This window comes from Cebus imitator, unplaced genomic scaffold (assembly GCF_001604975.1).
Source record: "Cebus imitator isolate Cc_AM_T3 unplaced genomic scaffold, Cebus_imitator-1.0 Scaffold207, whole genome shotgun sequence".
Taxonomy (NCBI): Eukaryota; Metazoa; Chordata; class Mammalia; order Primates; family Cebidae; genus Cebus; species Cebus imitator.
Genome location: NW_016107522.1, coordinates 91,729 through 101,546, shown reverse-complemented (window position 1 = coordinate 101,546; position 9,818 = coordinate 91,729). Strand labels below are relative to the sequence as shown.

The following is a 9,818-nucleotide window of genomic DNA, read 5'->3' as shown; positions in this document are numbered from 1 at the left end:
GGGGGGGGGGGGGGGGGGGGGGGGGGGGGGGGGGGGGGGGGGGCGGAGCGTGTGTGTGGGCGTAGCGGGCCTCTGCGCAGGCGCCGACCCACTCCCCTCGGCCGGGCGCGCGCTCGCGGCGGGTTCCATCCCGGCGGGCGGAGGGCGGCGCGTGCACGAGCGAGCGGCCGTGACGTGCGCCGCTCTACGCCCGACGTCACGGGTCCGTGTGTAGTGGCGGCCGGGCTGCCTGCCCTCAGCGGCGGCGCCTGACGAGGGTGCTGCGGCCGCTGGGCGCAGCGTTCGAGGGGCGCACGGCCAGCAGCGGCGACGAGGACGACGACCAGTGCGCTTGGCGCCCCTGTCCGCGGAGTCGTCATTCCCGCCTCTTCTACGGTCTCTGGCAGCGCGGGCCCGCGGCTTTCTCCTTTCCTGCCCAGCTCCCCGCGGGCCTCGGGGTTGCAGCAGCGAGGAGCGCCAGGAGGACCTGGCCGGCCGTGAGGATTCACGCGCTCGCCACCCCGTTCGGCCCGGGCTTCATGTGAAAGAGGGACGGGCCTGGCTCCCCGGCCAGTGCCGGACTCCTCGCGCGCCCCTCCGGCCCCCGGGGGCTCACCCCCGACCGGGCCACGGTGACAGGCCGCGCGGGGGTGGAGGGGCGGGTTCGGCGGGGGCGGCCCCTCCTTGGGCCTGCGGCTCTCTACGTCCCTGCGGAGCAGCTGGTACGTGTGTGTGTGCGTGTGCGCGCGCGCGTGTGCGTGTGTGCGTGTGTGTGTGTGTGTGTGTGTCTGTGTGTGTGTGTGTCGGGGCCGCGGGCTGGGGGCCGGGAGGGGGCTGGCGGCGGCCTAAGCGCCGCTCTACGGGCGGAGGTTTCGCTGGTGATTGCCTAGCTCCGGGAGGGTGGACCTTGGGCCCCCTGCATCCCGTTCTGAAGCCCAGGTCAGCGCGAAGTAGGCTGCTGGGCTGTTAGTGTCAGACACGTACCCTGCAGAGATTTTAGAAGGAAGGATGCAGTTGGTTTTGGGATGAAGCAGCAATGCTTTAAGGTTGTTTTCCCCTTTTCTCTTTACGGAGTATTTAGGTAGCACTTACGGTGCTGTTACTCTGTGCCCGGCAGTTGTGCATTCTCACTCTCCATCTTCCTAGCCCAATGGAGTGGGTATATTGCCCCATTTTACAGCTGAAAACTTTGAGGCTCAGAGAAATTAAGGCGTTTGTCCAAGGTCATGAAGCTAGTAATCCAGGAAGGCTTGGTTCGAATATGCGGATGGCTTTTTGTAAGACTATTTGTCGTCTTGCTAAAATAAATACGTGAAGAAAATGAGACTGGGCAGTTTCTTTAATGGGAAAAATTCTAAACACATAGGCAGATACAGTTTACTTTTCCCTAACGTAGGTTCTTCGTTGTCTTTTGCCAAATCATTTCTTTGGCTTTAAAAATAAAAATAAGATGGTTTCAGATACCTTTACTTTCTATGTACTGGTATTGTACAGAAAAAATTTACTCTCTTACAAAAAAGAAATACACTTGGTGAAACTGCATAGATCTTGAAAAGTTACAAATTGACTTTTGTAGTTTGTCCTTGATGGCTAAAGGGAACTCACAGTGGGTTATTTGCCTGAGATTCCCTTGTTGCAAAATTTGTTGCTGGATTATGTGGCAATTTAGTGATTTGTGCATTGTCTTATGCAATATTTTTTAGTTTGATGTGAAATTTTAATGTGTAGAATATCGTAGAAAGTTTTATGGTGTGATTCTTTTTCATTTATATGGAGCGCTACTAATCAGTGTTTATAAGCTAACTGAAAATTCTCATTTTAGCATGGGTTGTTTTTTTTTTTTTTTTTTTTTTTTTTTAAAAAAAAACTATGGTCAGGGGAAAAAAGGAGCCCAGAGCTCTGTACCGAAAAACAGTTGATACATTCCATTGAGTAATTGAAGCTTTATGCATAATTGCAAATGTTCAAGAAGTCTATTGATGCCCAGTTATGCTAGTCTGTTATTTTCCTAGTATATTATCAGGTTGAAGAAAATTTGTGGTCTTGCAGTCTCTGTAGAGAAAAGGTGAAATTACAAAGTTAACATGTGGATGCTTTACAGATTGATTTGTTGTTTGGTTAAAACATAAACATATGTTGAATCATTATAGAATGGTTATCCATGTGCCTGTTTTGAGAAACTAGCTGTTAAAGGCTTATCTTAAATAATTGAATTGCATTAGAGACTGAATCTTTTAAGTAATGTTTTAAGTGGAGCTTTTGTTTCTCGTTTACTTTATTAGTACCCAAGTGGTAAACTAATAGGTGCTGTATTAAAGTCATGTTTGGTACCCTACATTTCCTGCAGCATTGGTTTCAGGTTGATTTGCTCTTTCCCTACAGAATTGTAGCTATTTGCCCCACCTCCTACTTTTTATTAAACAATTTCAAGTATACAGAAAATTTGGTAATAGTAAACCACTTGTATGACGACGCTCTAGATTAAACATTTGTTGATATCTTCCCATATTTGGTTTATCTTGCCATATTTGGTTTAAGTACATGTACAAGCATACCTTAGAGAGATTGTGGCTTTTGGCTCCAGACCACTGCAATAAAGCAAATGAAGTGAGTCACATAAATTTTTTAGTTTCACATTGCATATAAAGTTATGTTTGCAATATACTGTAGTCTATTGTGTGCAGTGGCATTATGTCTAAAAAAATGTATACTTTAATTAAAAATTATTTATTGCTAAAGAACATTTGAGCCTTTAGAGAGCTGTAATCTTTTTGCTGGTGGAGGGTCTTGCCTCCATGTTGATGCCTGCTGACTAGTAGGGTGGTTGATAAGGGTGGTTGTTGAAGTTTGGGATGACTGAGGCAATTTCTTTAAATAAGACGTTAGTGAAATTTGCTACATCAGTGGACTCTTCCTTTCATGAAAGATTTCACTCTAGCATGTGATGCTGTTTGTTACCACTTCAATAATATTCACAGCATCTTTACTAGGAGTGGATTCCATCTCAAGAAGCCACTTTCTGGCCAGGCGTAATGGGGTCACGCTTATAATCCCAGCAGTTTGGGAGGCTGTGGCAGGAGGATTGCCTGCGCCATGCAATTCAAGAACAGCCTGGGCAACATGGCAAAATCCCATTAAAAAAATACAAAAGTTGGCCGGGTGCGGTGGCTCACGCCTATAATCCCAGCACTTTGGGAGGCCAAGGTGGGTGGATCACGAGGTCAAGAGATGGAGACCATCCTGGTCAACATGGTGAAACCCCATCTTTACTAAAAATACAAAAATCAGCTGGGCATGGTGGTGCGCACCTGTAGTCCCAGCTACTCGGGAGGCTGAGGCAGGAGAATTGCTTGAACCCAGGAGGTGGAGGTTGCAGTGAGCCGATATCGGGCCATGGCACTCCAACCTGGGTAACAAGAGCGAAACTCTGTGTCAAAAAACAAAACAAAACAAAACAAAAAACCCACAAAAGTTAGCTGCTCGTGGTAGTTTGGGAAGCTGAAGCAGGAGAATTGCTTGAGCAAAGGAGATCAGGAATGCAGTGAGCTGTGACACCACACTCCAGCCTGGGCAACAGAGCAAGACCCTGTCTCAAAAAAAAAAAAAAGGCGACTTTGTTTCCTCATCCATAAGAAGCAACTTCTTAGCCATTCAAGTTTTAGCTCCACTTCCAATTGTAGTTCTTTTGCTGTTTCCATCACATCTGCAGCTAATTCTTCCACTGAAGTCTTGAAGCCCTCAAAGTCATCCATGACGGCTGGAATCAGCTTCTTTCAAATTCCCGTCAATGTTGATGTTTTGACCTCTCCCATGAATGATCAGTGTTCTTAATAGCATCTAAAATTATGAATCCTTTCCAGAAGAGTTTCAATTTACTTTGCTCAGATCTATCAGAGGAATCTGATCACTCTCTATGGTAGTTACAGCCTTACAAAATGTATTTCTTTTTTTTTTCTTTTTTTTAGCTTCACAGTGCATATAAAGTTATGTTTACAATATACTGTAGTCTATTAAAGTATGCAATGACATTCTTAAAAAAAGTATATAAATTAAAATTCTTTATTGCCAAAAAATGCTAAAAGAACATCTGAACCTGGCTCAGGCTAGCCTAATTTTTTATTTTCATTTTTAGAGTTAGCATCTCACTATGTTGCTCAGGCTGTTTGCAAACTCTTGGCCTCATATGGTCCTCCCACCTTGGCCACCCAAAGTGTTGAGATTACAGGCATGAGCCACTGTGCCTAGCTGTATTTCTTAAATTAATAAGACTTGATGAAAGTATCCAAATTGGAAAGGTCAGAATACCCCTGTTCCCTGATGACATGATCTCGCTCATATTTAGAAAAACCTAAAGATGCCACCAAAAACCTCTTAAATTTGGCAATTCAGTAAAGTGTCAATACAAAATCAGTGTACAAAAACAAGGAGCATTTCTGTACACTAATAATGATCCAATTGAAAACCAAATCAATAAAGCAATCTTTAAAAAAAGAAAAAATCCACCTAGAAATGTATTTAACCAAGGAAGTGACAGATCTCTATAAGAAGAACTACGAAGCACTAAGGTAACAAATTCTAGACGACACAGACAAATGGAAAAACATGCCATGCTCATTGATTGGAAGAATCAATTTTGTCAAAATGGCTATACAACTTGATATGGTTTGGATATTTGTCCCCTTGAAATCTCATGTTGAAATGTAATCCCTGGTGGGGCCTGGTGGGAAGTGACTGGATCATGGGGGTGGGGTGGGTCCCTCATGATTGGCTCAGTGCCATCCCCTTGGTAATGAACAAGTTAATGTGAGATCTGGTTGTGTGTGGCATCTCTCCACTCTCTCTCTCACTCCTGCTCTTGCCAAGTGATGTCCTTGCTCCCACTTTGCCTTCTGTCATGAGTAAAAGTTCTCTAAGGCCTCACTATAGGCCAAGCAGGTGCCAGCAGCATGCTTCCTGTACAGCCTGCTAAACCAATTAAACCTCTTTTCTTTATAAATTATCCAGCCCAATGTATTTCTTTAGAGCAATGCAGGAATGGCCTAATACACTACCCAAAACAAGCTGTGGATTATCAAATTACCAACATCACCTGGGTGCAGTGACTCACACCTGTAATCTCAGCACTTTGGGAGGCCAAGGTAGGCGGATCACCAGAGGTCAGGGGTTTGAGACCAGCCTGGCCAACATGGTGAAACCCTGTTTTTACCAAAAATACAAAAATTAGCTGGATGTGGTGGCAGTAGTCCCAGCTACTTAGGAGACAGAGGCAGGAGAATCGCTTGAACCCGAGAGACAGAGGCTGCGGTGAGCCAGTATCATGCTATTGAACTTCATTCTGGGCAACAGAATGAGACTCTGTGTCAAAAACAACCAACCAACCAACGTCATTCTTTACAGAATTAGCAAATACAATCCTAAAATTCATGTGAAACTAAAATGCCCAAATAGCCAAAGCAATCCTAAGCAAAAGGAACAAAGCTGGAGGCACCACATTACCTGACTTTAAATTATACCACAAGGGTATAATAACCAAAACAGCATGGTACTGGTATAGAAACAGCCACATTGATCAGTGGAATAGAATAGAGAACCTGGAAATAAAACCACATATTTACAGTTAACTGATCTTTAACAAAGATGACAACTCAGAATGGGGAAAGGATGCCTTCCTTAACTATGGTGCTGGGAAAATACATGTTGGATTGCCACATGTAGAAGAATGAAACTGAACCCTTGTGTCTCACCATCTGTAAAAATCAACTCCAGCTGGATTAAGGACTTAAATGTAAGATGTGAAGTTATCAAACTACTAAAAGAAAACCTAGGGAAAACTCTTCTAGCCATTGGCCTATGCAAAGAAGTTGCGACTAAAACCTCAAAAGCACAGGCAACAAAAACAAAAATAGACAAATGGGACTTAGTTGAACTAAAAAGCTTCTACACAAAAGAAATAACAGTCAACAGACAGCCTGCAGAGTGGAAGAAAGTATTTGCAGACTATACATCCAATGGGGACTAACATCCAGAATTTACAAGGAACTCAACTAAAAAATTAATGATAAATAAAATCATAGTCCCGTTAAAACATGGGCAAAGGACATGAACAGACATTTTTCTTTTTCTTTTCTTTTTTTAGACGGAGTCTCACTCTGTTGCCCAAGCTGGAGTGCAGTGGCGTGATCTCGGCTCACTGCAACCTCCATCTCCCTGGTTCAGCCTCCCAAGTAGCTGGGATTACAGGTGCGTGCCACCATGCTTGGCTAATTTTTTTGTATTTTTAGTAGAGATGGGGTTTCACCACGTTGGACAGGGGATAGATAATGAGAAATTACTTAATGTACTTTATTTGGGTGATAGATACCCTAAAAGCTCTAACTTCACCACTACACAGTCTATGCATGTAACAAAATTATACTCGTGCCCAATAAATTTATACAAATCCAAATGGAAACAATTTTTTAACAGATCAGAACAGTGGGTGTGCTGGGTGGCTACTGGAATGTCACTGTTCCTAGGACTTTAAAATATGTAATTGTACACACACACAAAGACTTGAAAGTTGAAGTGACTCCTTAATCTATGGACTACAATATGAATGTTGTGTTCGCAGGCGTGAAAACAACATAAAGTTTGTACATCTTCATCAGAGCTCTTGGGTGACTAGGTGCATTGTCAATAAGCAAAAGGAATCATTTCTAAGCAGTAGGTCTAAACAGTGGGCTTAAAATACTCATTAAAGCATGCTATAAACAGATATGCTGTCAGTCATCCAGTTTTTGCTGTTCGATTTCTACAGTATAGGCAGAGTAGATTCTGCATAATTTTTAAGGACCCTAATCTCAGAGTGGTAAATGAACACTGGGTTCAGCTTAAAGTCATCAGCTGCATTACCCTTAACAAGAGAATCAGGCCTGCCTTTAAAGCTTTGAAGCCAGGCATTGATTTCTCTTCTCTAGCTGTGAAAGTCCCAGATGCTGCCATCTTCTAATAGAAGGCTGTTTCATTGCCACCGAAAATCTGTTTAGTGTAGACACCTTCATCAGTTAGATCTTCTAGATAACTTGCTGCACCTTCCACATCAGTACTTGCTGCTTCACCTTGCACTTTTATGTTATGGAGGTGGCTTCCTTCAACTTCATGAACCATCCTCTGCCAGCTTCCAGCTTTTCTTCTGCAGTTTCCTTACTTCTCTCAGCTTTCATAAAATTGGAGAGCGTTAGCGCCTTGCTCTGGATCGGGCTTTGGTTTAAGAAAATGTTGTGGCTGGTTTGATCTTCTATCCAGACTAGTAAAACTTTCTCTGTGTCAGCAATAAGGCTGTTTCGCTTTCCTATCATTTGACATGCCTTGCCTACGAATCTTAATCATTTCTAGCTTTTGATTCAAAGTGGGAGATATGTGAGTCTTCCTTTCACTTGAAAACTTAAAGGCTGATATAAAGTTATTAATTGGCCTACTTTCAATATTTTCGTGTTTCAGGTAATAGGGAGACCCAAGGAGAGGGAAAGAGGGGGATGAGAACTGGATGGTGGGACAGTCAGAACACAGCAACATTTATTCGATTCATTGCCTTATGTTGGCATGGTTTGTGGCACCCCAAAACAATTACAATAGTAACATCACAAATACTGATCACAGATCACCATAGCAGATATAACAGTGAAAAAGGTTGAAATATTCCAAGACTTACCGAAATACAGTACAGACACAAAGTGAGCACAGAATGCTTTAAAAAATGGTACCAATAGACTTGCATGATGCAGGGTTGCCACATTCGGTTTGTAAGAAAGCACATTATTATCTGTGAAGCACAACAAAAAATGAAATGAAACAGGGTGTACCTCTACTCTAAGAAAAGAACTATCAACCTGGAATCTAGACCCTGGAACTACATATTTCAAAAATAAAGGAGAAATAAACACTTTCCGATATTAAAAAACAACAACAACAACAAAAAACTGAAGCAGAATAAAATGAAGCACAATAAAATGTGATATATTTTCAGCTGAACCATTTGAAACTAAGCTATGGACATTATGACATTTTACCCCTAAACATGTCACATGCATCTCCTAAAGTTAAGGACATTTTCTTACATAGCCAAAATGCTGTTACTGTTACTTTTCTTAGGTGTGATAATTCTTCAGTATACTCTAATATCCATATTCACATCTCATTCATACTGAATTGTCATTTTGGTTTGTAGCCATACCCACTAAATCAGGATCCCATCAAAGTTTATTCATTGCATTTAGTTAAGTCTTTTTGATCTCTTCTAATCTAGAGCAGGCTCACCTCTTCCCCCCTTTAAAAATGACAATGATTTTTTTATAAGACAGTTTGTCTTATAAAGTGACTCATATTCTCAATTTGTCAGATTTTTTCCCCCTCATAATGTTGTATAGCTTGTTCTGTGAAGCTTAAACTAGGTTTAAAGGGTTGGTTAGTTTTAATTTAAACATTTTGGGCAAGAATACCTAATAAGTGATTGTATATATTTTATATGCCTCCTGTGAGGAGATGTACACTGTGCAGTACCATTATTTGTGATGCTAAGTTGGATTGGTTGGTTGAGGGGAGTAAGGTGAGGTGTATTTTCCCACTGCAGTCAGCAAGTAATCTGTGGCATGATAAATTAGTACTGTAGTGCTAGCTTGTTTTCCAGTGATAGTTGTAGTATCTTACCTAATAGTTGTAGTATCTTACCTAATAGTTGTAGTATCTTTTGCTGATCCTTGTCAGGCTTTTAAATTTCAGTGTTAATAAATGTTTGTTGGTCTATAGATGTAAACAAATCACAGGAATTTTAAAAAATCCTATCTGCTAGTTTATTCAGAATCTTGATTTTGTGGATTTTAAAGATTTTAACAAAGAATTCAAAATATCCTTTGTTATGAATTTTATAATAAACCTGGCTTGAGAAAAATGGGAATAACTCAATGCTGGTCTTATGTACTCTTAAGAAGACATTTAAATTTTTCTTAGATAACATCTACTGCATAGGAATAGCCAGAAATATAAAGGAAGGGTGGAATTACTAAAATACATTTTGGGAAAATTGTCTGTGTTCTGATAAAATGGCAGGAGCACTGGAATGAGAGTCAGATGATCATTCTTACCATTAGTTGAAGTTCAAGAATTATAATTTTTTGAGCTGGGCTGTGTGGTGCATGCCTCCGCTACTCAGGAGGCTAGAGTGGGAGGATCCCTTGAGCCCAGGAGTTGGAAGGTATCCTGGGCAACATAGCAAGACCCTGTATCAAAAATCAGGACAAAAAGAGTGATACATTTTTAAACTTTACTGCATGTTCTTATTTCATTATGATTGCATTAATAAACATTATGAGTAAAGAATGAATTTCTGATAATGAGGTATGTTGGTTAAGTTTAGAAGTGAACCGTATTTTTCTGAAGCCAGGTATAAGCAAATCAAGTGTATGTAATACAAAGTTGAATTTATTTCTCAACTCACTAATTAACCAACATTTAGTAGGTGATTGTTTTAAAGAAGGTTTCATAATAGAATTTTCTTAAGTAGCACATTCTCTCATTAAAAATATGATTTAATTAATGAAACAGTTTACATGAAGTTTTACTACACATCTCTTGTCAATCAGGATGAATCATACATAGGGAAATAAAAAATCTTTTATTCTCAAAGTGTTGTGTGAGATATATCTATATAGCTATATCTACACACACTTAACAAGAAGTGTTACTTTTGTCTTTTGTCTTGGATATCCCTGGGATTTATTTGGAAGGTTGGTTGACTATATTTCTCTTGGTAGTTAATCACATAGTTGCTTTGTAGTATCTCTTGTATTGTTGCCTTTATTGTT

General features: G+C 41.2%; 1 long non-coding RNA gene across 1 annotated transcript; it reads left to right on the top strand.

The window, feature by feature from the left end:
- The first annotated feature begins 126 nt into the window (after positions 1–126).
- On the top strand, positions 127–2,717 carry LOC119474074. Its single transcript, XR_005203371.1, has 2 exons — positions 127–701; positions 1,061–2,717. It is a non-coding gene; the product is annotated as an uncharacterized LOC119474074 (long non-coding RNA).
- The last annotated feature ends 7,101 nt before the right edge of the window (positions 2,718–9,818 follow it).